This window comes from Palaemon carinicauda, chromosome 4, assembly GCF_036898095.1.
Source record: "Palaemon carinicauda isolate YSFRI2023 chromosome 4, ASM3689809v2, whole genome shotgun sequence".
Classification (NCBI taxonomy): domain Eukaryota; kingdom Metazoa; phylum Arthropoda; class Malacostraca; order Decapoda; family Palaemonidae; genus Palaemon; species Palaemon carinicauda.
This window is the reverse complement of record NC_090728.1, coordinates 164316471-164331823: the sequence shown is the minus strand read 5'-3', so window position 1 is coordinate 164331823 and position 15353 is coordinate 164316471. Positions and strand designations below refer to the sequence as shown.

General features: G+C 44.5%; 1 long non-coding RNA gene across 2 annotated transcripts in view; it reads right to left on the bottom strand.

Annotated features, from left to right (window-relative positions):
• Positions 1-14114, bottom strand: part of LOC137640143 (uncharacterized) — a 51650-nt gene extending 37536 nt beyond the window's left edge. For both annotated transcript variants that reach the window (XR_011044308.1, XR_011044307.1), the window contains exon 1: positions 13951-14114. This is a non-coding gene — a long non-coding RNA (uncharacterized lncRNA). The remainder of the gene's footprint in view (positions 1-13950) is intronic.
• Positions 14115-15353: the final 1239 nt, after the last annotated feature.

The window sequence follows — 15353 nt, the reverse complement described above, 5'->3', positions numbered from 1 at the left end:
TCTTTTCCTTACTGGGCTATTATCCCTGTTGAGCCCCTAGGCTTATGGCATGCAGCTTTTCCAACTAGTGTTGTAGCTTAGCAAGTAATAATAATAATAATAATAATAAATAATAATAATAACAATGACACAGGATTTAAGAGATTAGTAGAAAATATGGGCCTTGGATACTAAGGATCTCAAACTGCGGCCATGTAAATATTAAATTTGTAGGTAGCAAAAAAAATCCCAATTCGAGAATTAGCTAACGAGAAATATTTCACTCAGGAGGAGACAATTTCCTATTCTCCAAGTGCTTTGATACTGTGGACTTGACAAACAACATTATGTAGTGATAAGGAAATTTCCTATGAATGTATACGATACCTGATTTTGTGGGTCCTGTAACGAGTATGGTTCCCGTCCGTAATAGGACCAGGAAGGCAGTCCCATAAGTAACCTAACAAAGGTTTGATACTAAAAGTATAATTATATATGATTTCAATAGGTCCAGAAATATTTTAATTGTTATTAATAATTAACTACTGATGTTATTAATAATTCAATTACCGAGTTGCTAATTATCAACGATTATATTAATAAAAATGACTATTCGTAAAATCCACTAGAAAATCAAGCTTTATGGGTTTATTACAGTAAGACACGGAGAAAATATATATACTGTATATAACGGATTTTGAGCGAAGCGAAAAATCTATTTTTGGGTGAGATAGCCATGACGTCCTGATGGAAGGTTCCTTCAGTAGCTTCCTTGGGTATATTTAACTACAGGGATATTCCCAGAGAATTAAACTACAGGTTATCACAGAATTCTAACTTCTGGTGCGAGTACCCTAAAGGTTTCCCTCTAGGATATCGTATATCAACAGGGGACGCATGTATTAACACGCCACATAGCTATCTGCACCCCATATAGAGTTAACACTTCGATATGGAAAGGTAGAGAATAACTGGGGAGCCGTTCCACAGTTACACTCGTCCGTGGCTGCTTTTGGTACTCGAAACGTAAACAATCGGGCGCCATTGTTAAATGACGTCACGTCCGTCCTCATCCTGAGGCCAGCTCCTTGCTAATCTCCATGATACAGCAGGACAGGGCGGGGCCTGAAAGGCTGGACTAGAATAGACGGGAGGGTCCATCAGGACGACATGGCTATCTCACCCAAAAATAGATTTTTCGCTTCGCTCAAAATCCGTTTTTTGGGCTCAAGCCATGACGTCCTGATGGAAGTGTACCAGAGAATTAATGTATCGTGGAAAATTTCCCCTTTTTAAAGTAAGTGCCAAGGGCTCCGAATAGAGGTATATAATGTGTCCTCGTTAGAGTTTCCGTGGGGATCCAGCTTCCTGCCCCCCTGGCAGAGAAGTCCCGGCGGATCATACCAAAATCCGAAGTGATCATTGAAGGACTACTCACCCTGCGGAGAGTTCGTGCAGGACTCGGAGACAAGACAGAAGGTTAATATTCGGGTAGGAATATTCTCAAGTATAAACAAGTGATAATTAATCACTACACTCCATGGAGGAGAGATCAATCTAGTCTCGAAGGCATGACGAAGGTAAGTATTCAAGTAGGAATATTACACAGCATGAGTGAGTATATAATACAGGTAATTTATATTATTCTTCTCATTCCAAAGGAAAGGGGTAAATGAAACTGACAATCATGTATTTCATAGTAATAATAGGAGCGGAGAGAGACGCACATGTAATAAAATAGACATTTTATTTCATAGATTGCAGATTATAGTGATAATAATTGCAATAAAAGGTGTAAAGTTAATTTACAATAATAAGAATTATGTACATAGAAAATAAAAGACTTCAATCTTGAATCTGAAATAAATTTCACTTTTAGAAACACAAGTTCCGGAGGAACGTCAGTCTTTTTCAAAGAAAAACACATCATGCCCTAGGGCATGTGGCACTCGTGTGAAGTCTATGACATTTCACCTTGATAAGAACAGTCTATTAGAAACCCTAAGTGTCCATGAAATCACTATGTATCACACAAGGGTCAACACAGGCACCCGTAGAGTTAAAGTCCCAAGTAACTTGCTGTTCTATGCAGAGTTAAACGGCAGGTTTCATAACCCTACCTGCGGCTACCACGAAATGTTTAACTTTATGCACTAGCTTCGCGTAGTGCTTGAAGAAAACGCGCGACGATTTCCACCCCGTGAAGCTCTTGAGGCTTTCAAAATCCATGCTCTGGAAGAAATTCAGAGAAGACACGACTTTTCTAGGATCATGACCTGCGGGTGTACTGTCAGGATCCGCTCTGCGAATGAAGTAGGTGATTTTCGCTCTTAGTTGTTTCAGTGACAGGTCGCTGCCCGATGTTTCTCCTTTGAAGAGTTGACCTCCACCGAAGTCTGAAGTTCTTTGAAGATAGACCTTAAGACTCTCCACTGGGCATAGAGAGACATCTTCCTTCAGGGGGCAGATTCTCCAAGGGCCCAGTCTCTTGGTGGGTAATTCATTTTTTGCGAGAAACGTCGGATCAGGGAAGAGGGTAAGTTCCCCTGTATCTGCGAACAGGATATGACCCTCGTCTCTTGACAATGCCACTATTTCGCTGACTCGGGCTCCGGAGCCGAGAGCAAAAAGGAAGATAACTTTTTGAGTCAGGTCCTTGAGAGGGTACGAATCGTTGTCCAGGTTAGAGGCAAAATGGAGCACCTTGTCCAGGGACCAGGAGATAGGTTTAGGCGGAGGTGCTGGGCGTAGTCTAGCGCATGCCTTTGGCAGTTTATTGAAGATATCGCTGGACAGATCAATCTGGAAAGCGTATAGTAGTGGTCTAGTCAAAGCCGATTTGCAGGTAGAAATCGTGTTGGCCGCTAAGCCTTGTCCATGAAGGTGAATGAAGGACATGCAAAAATCAATGGTGATTTCCGTAGGGTTTTTTGCTTTGACGAACGAGACCCACTTTCTCCAGGAAGATTCGTATTGCCGTCGTGTGGATTCGGTCTTGTATTCCTCGAGGAAGTCTAGACTTTTCTTCGAGATCCCAAACCTTTTCTTTGCGGCCAGGGAGAGAAAATCATGAGATGAAGGTCCCTGACTTTCAGTGATGAAGCGAAGACAGTTGACTTCTGTACTTGCTGAGAGAGAACTGGGCCCGGGAGGGGGATCAGCATGGGCTGCAGCTCCAGGACCAGGGGGTACCAATTGCTCCGGGGCCACTTGGGAGCCACTAGGGCCGCTGTCCCTTTGAAGGTTCTCGGTTTGGAGAGGACTTTCAGCAGAAGGTTGGGGGGAGGGAACAGGTATATCCTGGACCATCTGTTCCAATCCAGTGACATGGCCTCCACTGCTTCTGCCTTGGCGTCCTCGTACGGGGCCACATATCGAGGAAGTTGATTGTTGTCGCTCGTTGCGAAGAGATCGATCTGAAGTTCCGGGACTTGGCGAGAGATGAAGGAGAATGATCTTGCGTCTAGAGACCATTCCGACTCTATTGGGCTTGTCCGTGATAGAGCGTCCGCCGTCACGTTGCGGAATCCTTGTAGGTGAACTCCAGACAGGTGCCATTTCTTCTTTTCTGCCAAACGGAAGATTGGAAGAAGTACCTGATTTATCTGGGGCGATCTCGAGCCCTGACGATTGGGACATCTAACTACCACCGAGTTGTCCAGAGTCAGACGGATGTGGATCGAGGGAGGCGGGGAGAGTTTCTTCAGGGTGAGAAGAACCGACATGGCCTCCAAGATGTTGATGTGAAACGTCTTGAATAGGGGAGACCATGTTCCCTGAACCTGTCGTTGGTGGGAGTGACCTCCCCAACCCTCCAGTGAAGCGTCCGTGTGGATGTTGAGCGATGGAGGCGGGTGTTGAAGAGGAATGGACCTTTTCAGGGCCTTTGCTTCCGACCACGGCTTTAATAGTAAGCGAAGTCTGTTTGGGAGCCGTCTCTTGAGGTCTCTTCGAGCGATGGATGCGGAACGTCTCCAGACTCCCGCGGCATCCTTTAGCTGTGCGCGAAGCACTGGATTTGTCACAGAGGCGAACTGTAGAGAGCCTAGAACTTGTCCCTGCTGTCGTCTTGAGATCCGTTTGGATTTCAGCAGTCTTCTGACAGACCCTGCTATTTCCTTCCTTTTCTTCTGCGGGATGGAAAGGCGGTGTGACTGAAGATCCCAATGGATTCCCAACCATTGGAACTTCTGAGCTGGAGAGAGGCGAGATTTCTCGGCGTTAATCTTGAATCTCAGATATTCTAGGAACTGGGTGACTTTGTTGCAGGATCTTACACAATCTTCGGGCGATGTCGCCCAGATCAGCCAGTCGTCTAGGTAAGCCATCACTTGGACGCCACGAAGGCGGAGCTGTTGGACGATGGCGTCTGCCAGCTTGGTGAAGATCCGTAGAGCCACGTTGAGCCCGAAGGGCATGGCCCTGAAGGCGTAACTTTTCCTTTGGAGTCTAAATCCTAGGTAGGAGGAAGCGTGATGATTCATCAGAACGTGCCAGTAGGCATCCGCCAGGTCTATGGAGACCGTGTAGGCCCCTTGAGGCAGAAGGGTCCTTATTTGTTGGAGAGTCAGCATCTTGAACTTGTTGTTCGCAATGAACTTGTTGAGGGGGAATAAGTCTAGAATGACTGAGTTTGTCGGAGTCCTTCTTGGGAACGCAAAATAGTCTCCCTTGGAACCTGGTTGACTTTACCCTCCTGATCACCTTCTTGTTCAAGAGTTCTAGGACGTATTCTTCCAGGAAGGGGGGTTGACTGTTGGAAGAATTGCTGGAAGGCTGGGGGTGGTTGCGTCCAGCTCCAACCTAGTCCCTTCTTGACGATGCTGTGTGCCCAGGGATCGAAGGTCCAACGATCCTGGAATTGGCGGAGTCTTCCTCCCACCGGAAGCACTTCATTGCTTCTGGTATTCCGAGGGTTTGCCACCTCGGCCGCTAGCTCCCCTTCCTCCTCTGCCTCTGGAGGGGCGGCGAGATGAATCTCTGCCGGAACCTCTGCTTGAGCCCCTACCTCTGGGACGAAAGGTAGTAGCATGTTACTCGAATGCAGGGGTAAAGACCGGTGACTGCGACACCACCGGCTGGGTGACCAACTGAAAGGTCTGCTGTGGCTGTGCTGCCACTTGGGGAGTAGCGGAACCCGGAAACTGCCGTCTCTGTTGACGTTGCTGGGGTTTCGGTTTCATGGACTTCCTCTTAGGTTGAGGGCCATCGTCCTGAGAGGATTTCCTTTTCTTTGACATGCCCCACTTGTGGAGAAGGTTCCTGTTCTCCGTGGCGGCCTTGTCGGCAATCTCTTTCACCAGGGAAGAGGGAAAGAGATATTTACCCCAGATATTGGAGGAAATCAGCCTCCGGGGTTCGTGTTTTACCGTCGCGCTGGCAAACACGAATTCACGACAGGCTCTGCGAGCCCTTCGTCACCGTTGCCAAATGTGTTTTGGCTAGGACTATGTAGAAGTCCGGGATTCTAGTGTCTCCGGCCATAAGTTCGAGCTGTACCTGGAGGGACAGCGATGCGGCAAGCCTCTCCTTCGTATCCTGTTCCCTACGAAGGAGGTGATCATTTAGCCTTGGGAGGTTCTCATTGAACTGACGACCGGCTACGTCAGGCTCTAACTTCCCCACTGTGAAGGTTGACTGGATGTCTTTCCAGTGTCTATCATCAGGGGGGACAGTAAGGGAGAAGGGTCTGCACTCCTCGAGTACAGGGCAAGGTTTCCCTTCTTCCACTGCTTTCAAGACCACAGTGAAGGCCTTTTCTATAAAGGGGAAGGTCGCATCGTTCGGGGCAACGAAGGTTGGGTGCTTCTTACTGAGCGCCGGCATCTTGGAGTTGGTGAAACCCCTACTCTTCACCGCACTGGCTAGCATAGCCTGGGCCTTCGCGAGATCGAACACGATTACTTCCTTCGGTTCGGTCTCTTCCTTTGAGGCTGGTTCGGACCTGAGCCGGACGTAACACTTCGGGAAGAATTCCACTTCTTCCAACAAGATCGAGCCGACCTTCTCACTGATGAAGATCTTACCAGTCGTGATCGGCATATGCTCGGCATACCTCCATGGGTTAGTATCCGAGCAAGAGGGGAGGTCCTTAACCGAAATCCGTTTCGGTTGTTTAAAACTTCCTAGGTTAGACCTGAATAGCTCGTGGGTCTCACGAAGTTTTCTTTCCATGAGGGCTTCAAGCATCTTGAAGACCTCCTGAGTGCCTGATGGAAGAGGGTCCGGGGTGGCAGAAGTCGGAGGAACAGGTTCCTCGGCCGGTGCAGGAGTCGATGCGGGAGTAGGCTTGGGAGCGACCTCATGCTCCGAATCAGGGTATTCCACCTGATTTTCCTCATAGTCGAGCTCCTTGCCCATGAGGTTCCTCTCCGTCCCTTCCGACATACGTTCCACGTTGTCGGAATCTAAGTGGCACTCATGCATGGACTGGGCCATGACAATATCAGGTTCCACCACGATCTGGACGGTGGGGATCTGATCACTGGGGACCACGGAGTCTTTAGATGCCTTTGGAAACAGCAAGGCCCTCAAATCTTCGCTGGCGAGATACGGTCCGGTGGCGTTCTTCTGGAAGCCACGCACCCACTTGCGTAGCTTCTCTCGAGTGTTGTCCCTTGCCTCCGCTGAAGGAGGATCGTTGAACGCTTCGACCAGACGACTCTTGCAGACAGTACAGTGCTGCGGGTCCCAGTATTTCAGGTCGCCTTTCTTGGCGGCGCAGGGGGCGTGGGTCCGGCACGCCTTGTGCCCGTAGAAGTCCAGGCGCTTCACTCCGCAAAAGTTGCTTTCGCACTTCATATACTCCTCCTGTAAAAGAAAGAGATCATGAGTACATGGAAGGCATAAGAATGACTTACATTACTCTAAAATTAAGATAACTTAATCTTAAGTTTTTAAGCATTAAAACGATTCATAAGGTATTATAATGCCTGAGAGTAGAGAGCAGGAAAGGAAGTAGAGAGCAGGAAAGGAAGTAGATAGACACATACCTGTGAATCCCGCCCAGTCGGTTACCGTAACCTTATCAGAAGGCAATTTCTTTTGTGGCCGAAAGTCACAAAACGGATATCCATATGGATAAGCCGTGGTGGGTAGAAGCTAAGCCTCTAACAGAAATTGCCTGCGAGGTGTATCAGGGGCTGAGACCACTCGGCTCCCTGGGGTAGAAGGGGAATAGGAGAAACCCCTTATTAGATATAGGTTCCGGCAATCGGCTGCACTAAGACACACAGAGTATGCTGGAATATTGTAATGTGCAATCAGACAGCACAGCCACAGATTTAGATGGTAAGACAATACCTATATATAGAAGTGGCCAAGCCATCTGGCTGCAGTATGATGAGTGTCGGCATGTTGTCGGCAGGTATGAGAAGGGGTGCATGTCCCTTAACATCTCCGGAGGGTGCCGGCAAACCGACGGCACGCCGGAGGCCGGTCCTGCAGGGTGGAAGGCATCAAGACAGACACATTGAGTATCTAAATATAATACCATCATGGCGACCGCCGGCACAGCGGCGGTTCGCCAGCAGGAGGCGGCGGCTCCGGCAGCCGAAGGCTGACAGCCTGGTGAGCTTGGATCAATTCATAAGATGGATATGTATATGGTTGTATACCTAGACCGCCGGCAATCAATGCCGGCATACCGGTGGCCGGCTCCGAAGGTCGGCCAGCTGTTGCTAGGTAAAGGGAGGGGTGGGACGTCGGCTGTATGCCGACGGAAGGCAGCAGCCTCCGGCACACGGAAGGCCGACGTCTTAGAGGGGGGAGGGTATCTTATGAAAGAGTGTCACCAGAGGTAAGGCAGTATCGCCAGTAGTAGAGGCGGCAAGGGACCGGCACCAGGATAGATGGAGAGAAAGGTAAGGAGGGATGGGAGGGGTAAGACCACATACCCCTCCGGCGAGAGTGCACTCATGATAGGAGTAGTTACTCATAGCATCCGGCGGCAGGGGGCCGGCAGTCGGCCGGGTGCCTGGGGTAACCCAAGGGAGGGTTAGAGGGCACTCAAGAGGGGGAAACCCCCGCCGGCCGGACCGCTGCCGGCGACTACCCCCATAGAACGCTATGAAGGGTATGTGTACCAGAGCGGCCAGCTCAGCAGGAGAACAAGTTAGTCCCACCACTCCACCCAAGGGAGGAGTTGTAGGACTAAGGACATATGTGTGTAGGCAAGCCTACACCAAAGGGATAGGTGGGGAGGGAGAAGAAGAGGAGACTTTCATAGTGGAGGCTCTGTACAAGAACGACCACCAAGGAGAGGGAGAACGCTCCCCAACCTTAGGTTAGTTACCAGAATGAGATTGGTACAGGAGTACCGTCTCAAACTATAAAAGTACAGAACTAGCCCCCAGAGCCTAACCTAGATAAGGAGGGTTAACTCCTAGGCTAGGTAGGCTGAAAGACACATCGCAAGTTGCAGGAAGGGAGGAGTAACCCAACCAGATGCAACTGTGGAAGGGCAGAGCCGTTCCTTATTTCTCGGTCGCAACCCTAAGGGGGGATCATTCCCTTAGGGTAGACTGAGAAGCAATAAATACTCTGATTGTAGACAAGATTCCCCTATATAGAAGGGGAAGCATGGCCACACAGAGGGAATGCCCGCAGGCAGGGGATTAGGGAGCATATAGGGTTTCCTGCATTAGGTTAGGATGGAATGATACACAATCAACACAGTCCCCTATATGGTCCCCGAAGGCGAAAACACTTACATCACAGTTAACAGTATGTTTAATAATGCCACAATCTTCATAACTTAACCTAGGATCACTGGTATATATCATACATGAACACAAGTGCTAGGCTATCTAGCCTAGGGGCTAAGCTAGCGATCTAGTATGGGGTCGAACGACGACCGAGTAGATGAGCGTTAAAACACGACAAAGTAATTCCTAGCTATGAAGACTAAATAACTAACAATATCAATTAGTTAAGAGGTCGGATAAGGCTGTTCTGGCTAGCTAAATAAGGTATGGGTTAATGTCTAGGAGAGGGCCGCATGAAGATAACACTGATATTCAATTTATTTTTACTGGAATATGTAGGAATGTATGTATATAATGGTATACAAGTGAGATAATTTACAGTGAACCCTCGCTACTTCGCGGTTCGACCATCGCGGATTCACCACTTCGCGGTTCGACCATCGCGGATTCACCACTTCGCGGATTTTTTTTCATAACCCATGTCTATACATATATTGCGGATTTTCCGGAAATATCGAAAATACCGCGATGTGACCGATGGTGCGAGATTGGAGAAAGTAAGGAAAATTGAATCATGATTGATTTTCAATATAAATGAAACTTTGAGGAGCAACAAAGATATCATTTGTTAGAGAGATAGAGAGAGGTAAGGAATGGGAGGTAGTGAAAAGTAGCCCACAGAGAGAGAGAGAGAGAGAGAGAGAGAGAGAGAGAGAGAGAGAGAGAGAGAGAGAGAGAGAGAGAGAGAGATAGAGGGGGGTTTAAATGTAATAAACAAAAAAATTTGATAGGTTATAACACATTGGTGCTTATGTAATATCAACTGTATACTGTAGACGGTTTGAATAAGTTAAGAAATGGTATAAATGATACTTTGTTAGTGTATTCGTACACACTCAAGAGCGGCAGCTAGATGACAGCTGATCTAATCACAGCCAAAAGTAAAAAAAAAAAAAAAAGTCAACAATACTCGATTTTTAAAACACACCCGAAATTTAAAAACAAAAGTATACGCTTTCTTAATGTGCAATTAACTATTTAAAGAGTGGCAATTTTCTAGAATAAAATGATATTTCCCAAAAAATAGTGGTTTGCTGATGAAATCGGATGCCCTATTTTTGGCTATGATTGAAATGGATGTAGACTCGGCCTAATTATTTCATTTCGTATTTAATTGACACCAAGAAAACTAATTTTAGTTTCTTCATCTAAATGTAAGTATTGTATAACACGGAGAGAGAGAGAGAGAGAGAGAGAGAGAGAGAGAGAGAGAGAGAGAGAGAGAGAGAGAGAGAGAGAGAGAGAGAGAGAATGAATCAGCTGTTGTAATCAAATGGCGTGTTTTTGTTTCGTGAGAATTTCATCGCCACGACTTTAACAACAACATACTGTACTGAACTTTACAGTATTATACAGACTACTGTAATATGATAAAGTAAAATATTTGTAATCTATTTTATATGAAATGGGGCTATTTTTGTTTTGTTTAAAATTTACATTTACGTATGTAAAACAACTCTCTCTCTCTCTCTCTCTCTCTCTCTCTCTCTCTCTCTCTCTCTCTCTCGTAGATTGTTTTCCTGCTTTGCTACGTATGTATGATTTTATATAGATACGGTAAATAATATTTGTAATAACATATTTTATAAAAGCTTTTACTGTAATATCATTATTTATCACTTTCATCATGCGGGTTAAATTCCTTAGTTTGTTTACTGAGCGTACTTTATGACGCCGTCATAAAGAAAAAAATTTCATTTGGAAGTCCTAAGAAAAATTAAGTAAAACATTAGTAATAACCAAATCAACATACTGTACTGAATAATCAATATAATTGATGCAAAAACTAACCTATAAACAGATGTGTAAATGCGTTTGTTTCTTCATTAGGATCAGAGATAAACGTAAACAAAACATTGGTTGCCATTTTTTATCGTGCTTTTTGGGGTGTTTAGGAAACGCATGATATAAAGTCGCCTTTAATATTTGTGCCTGTTTTAGTTTAGGGTACTGTATTACATGCATTAAGTGTTCTGTACATTAAAGGGTAGTTTGTTAACAGTACTACGTACAAGGGAAGGTTTTAAAAGTCTGAATATACATGTTAAATAAATAGGTAAATATGGTGTTACTACTTCGCGGATTTTCACCTATCGCGGCCGCGTCTGGAACCTATCTACCGCGATAAACGAGGGTTCACTAGTGAAAATAAATAATAGTCGAAATATCGACGATCAAATTCACGCTACTCTTGTCTTCCTCCCAGATTTTTCTAAGTCTGTTGTTATTGTTGACTGTGTCTTATTTTTGCTCAAATGAGCCCTGTAACCACTATAATCCGCAGACAAACTAGTGCACTATGACGTCTTCACGTTTGGCCAATCACAGTGCGACAATACATTTTCTCTCCCAATGACGTCTTCACGTTTGGCCAATCACAGTGCGACAATACATTTTCTTACCCATCACAGTGCGACAATACATTTTCTTACCCAGCCATTTTATTTCGTTCCTAGACATGGAGGCCGTAGCAAGCACGTCATCTGATATTGCACAAGAAATTGAAATTCCTGTTTCTTGTGCCGACTGTTTCTTAAGTTACGGTGAATTTGTTTTAGCCTATTCGGGGAAAATCGAAAAACTTGTGGATTTGTGCCAGAGACACAATTTAATTTTGCAAAATAAAAAGTGTCTGCATTGTCAGGAAGTGTGTAGGATTGATTACAAGAAACATAGTTTTAGGTGTGATAAGTCTTACATTACGAAAGGACGTAGATGTAAGCGTTGTTCATATAAAGTGTCGGTGTTTGTGGGTACCTGGTTTTCCAAAGGAAAACTGGATTACAAGAAACATAGTTTTAGGTGTGATAAGTCTTACATTACGAAAAGACGTAGACGTAAGCGTTGTTCATATAAAGTGTCGGTGTTTGTGGGTACCTGGTTTTCCAAAGGAAAACTGGACATTGAAACTAATTTAAAATTTATAGTTTTGTGGGTTCAAAACTGGTTTTGCTACGAAGTGGCCATTTCTGAATTGAAATTAAATAAAGGTACTGTCTGCGATTGGTCTTCTTTTTGCAGGGAAGTTGTAATTAATTGGGTATTAAGGCGCAGCAAGAAAATTGGCGGCCACAATTGTACAGTAGAAATTGACGAGTCCAAATTCGGCAAACGGAAATATAATGTTGGCCGAGTAATAGACGGCCAGTGGGTATTTGGTGGTATTTGCCGCGAATCACGAGTTTTTTCTGGTCCCCGTGGAAACCCGAGATCGTGACACCCTGTTCTCGCTGATTAAGGAGAGGATCGAACCAGGCACAACTATAATTTCGGACTGTTGGCGAGCTTATAACTGTCTGGCAGAGGAAGGTTTTAAGCATTGGTTAACCACAGCCTTCACTTTGTTGATCCCCAGACACAGGCTCATACCAATACTGTGGAGAGGAAGTGGCGGGATGTGAAGAATTTAGTGCCGAAATGTGGTAGGAGGAAAAAACACTTCGTCGGGTACCTTGCCACTTCCTACTTCAAGTTGCATGTCAGGGAACCATCGCAACGGCTTCACGTTTTCCTCAAAGCAGCAGCACATCTTTACCAACCAACAGTTTAAGGTAAGCTTCATTGATTTATAGAGTATATTATAAAGGTGATAGTATAACGAAGGGGGGGTCGCAGGGGGGGCGAAGCCCGCCCCCAGTAGGCCTAGGTAGGGGTACAGGGCCCCATAGGCTAGGTTAGGTGGGTGTCTTAGGTTCGGTGGTGCCCTGAAAATCACTGTGGCCTTAAGAGGGGGTCGCAGGGGGGGCGGAGCCCCCCCCCCCCCCCCCCCCCGGTAGGCCTAGGTAGGGGTACAGGGCCCCCAGGGTAGGGTAGGTGGTTGTATTAGGTTCGGTAGTGCCCCGAAAAATCACTTTTAACCTCCTCCCCCCACCCAAAAACCCCGCTTCCCACTGGGGTCCCCCATAATTGTAGTAGTAGGTTTATGCTTACATTTTATGTGTAAAAGTTACGTCTTAGTTTACTTTTTATTCATTTCCTCATGTTTCTATGCGATGTGCAACAATAATCTGGTTGTTTTTTGCCGTTTTTCGTCGTTAATACTTGAAAAACGGGTGCGGCCTTCTCCTAGACATTTACCTAAGGTATGCAAAAGAACAGCGACGCCATAAAATGGCGCGTCCGGGATCGTCACAGCTCTGCCACAAAACACAATATTTTACGAAAAGTAGAAGTTACTTTACGGCTAGAGCTTATTTAAACAATACTGGGACCTGGTACTCAACTTTCCAGATCAAGGCGAGGCTGAAGGTAAAGACATAACGGTGATGTAAGTCGATGAAAATCGCACAAAGGGAAAACCGACCAAAGCAAGGTGCTACAGGCTGAAGGATGAGGACGGACGTGACGTCATTTAACAATGGCGCCCGTTTGTTTACGTTTCGAGTACCAAAAGCCGCCACGGACGAGTGTAACTGTGGAAAGGCTCCCCAGTTATTCTCCACCTTTCCATATCGAAGTGTTAACTCTATATGGGGTGCAGATAGCTATGTGGCGTGTTAATACATACGTCCCCTGTTGATATACGATATCCTAGAGGGAAACCTTTAGGGTACTCGCACCAGAAGTTAGAATTCTGTGATAACCTGTAGTTTAATTCTCTGGGAATATCCCTGTAGTTAAATATACCCAAGGAAGCTACTGAAGGAACCTTCCATCAGGACGTCATGGCTTGAGCCCAAATATATATATATATATATATATATATATATATATATATATATATATATATATATATATATATATATATATCTTTCGAAAATGACCTTTATTTCCATCACAAATAAAGTTAATAAGATATAACTTAATATATACTACAGTAATGAACACCCAGTAGGAACGCCGGGTTTGGGGTGGAGAATTTACTGGCAAAACCAATCACGACGAATTTGACCACAAATTTAAACATTACATTACCACGAAGCCTTTGTATTTTAGCGTCCAGTTCCTCCCGTGTGCATTAAAAATGGACATCAACTAACCTACACTTTCCCCCCTAACTTAACCTACAGGCTGTGCCCTTACCTAACAGGAGAGGGGGGGGGGGGATCGGCCCAGCAACCCCCTCTTACACTGCAGTATTCCAAGTTAGCTGTAATCAAACACACAGCCGCTCCCATACATACACCCCGAATAGTGAATACCAGTCAATACCTAATCATGAATTCATAATACGATTCGTGTTAATTAACCACAGACGAAGACTCACCTACTTTAAGATTACCTTGCCTTATGCCAGACACGGGATCCTGCATTGGAAAGTCATTTTCCGTAAATGCAGATTCAGCACTTTCACTCGTAGTTTAGTTAATCTGGCGACAAAACGGAAAACAGTTTTCATATAGCGCCATTTTGTCTAACCTGTTCTTGTAGTGCTGGTTCTGGCGTTTTACGTTAAACAATAGTCACGTCAGTTATGCGTGAAGTAGGTATCCCTTTAGAGTCCGTGTTTAACACTTGGTCTTTTATACATTTCACCCTATGGTAGGGGGTAGCAATATTTCTTTGGTAATTTTGTTGTTTTGGATTTCCTGTTACTTGGTAAATATTTACAGCAAAGTTCTTGCAGGCCACACACCACATTGATAAATAATATAAATTATTTTTAAAATTTGCGATGTGTTCCTACCTGAATACAAACCCTCAAATTTTAAATTAAATAAAAAAATAAGTCTTTAATACAGATTCCGAACAAAGACTATATACTGAAGGTTATAGTCTTTGATTCCGAACCCTCGTGAACTTTAGTTGGGTACGTTATCAATAGATGGCGCTGACCAGGAAGCTCATATGCCAGCAGGCAGCAGCCAGTGGGTTTTCGTAGCAAATGCAAGCAAAAAGTTTTCGTAAAGGAGCTTTCAAATCTTCTAGTTGGCGGAGACAAAAAACCTGATAATATCGTTAAAAATTACCTGAATATATGAAGGTTTGCATATCTTTAATTATACTTGAATTCTAATAGAATTTGGTGAGCTTTGATATAAATATTTGTTGTCTAAAAAGTCTCAAGTAGCAGATTTTGAGCTTTGTTTGTGTAAAGCTTTACTATGTACCCCAATCAATAACTTTCCACACCAATCTGGCAACCGGGCAACGTATTTATGGGCAGAAGATAAAATTTTGAAACTTTTACTGCATCAAGAGACTTAGTTTTATTCAACAATTTTCTTACTCTGAGCAAAATTGAAAATATTTTACAAACTAACTATATATATATATATATATATATATATATATATATATATATATATATATATAGAGAGAGAGAGAGAGAGAGAGAGAGAGAGAGAGAGAGAGAGAGAGAGAGAGAGAGAGAGAGAGAGAGAGAGAGAGAGAGAGATTTTGACATGAAAAAATCTATTTTGGGTGACAGCTCAAACCCATATATATATATATATATATATATATATATATATATATATATATATATATATATATATATATATATATTGCATATACTGTATGTATTTATTTATCATCAACCATTACTAGTCCACTGCAGATCAAAGGCTCACAGCTCAGACATGTAGGCTACTTGCCCTACTTCCACTTGTGTATTTGTAGTCTTTCTGTGCCAGTCCCCACCCGCAAACATTCTTAGTTTGTCAATCC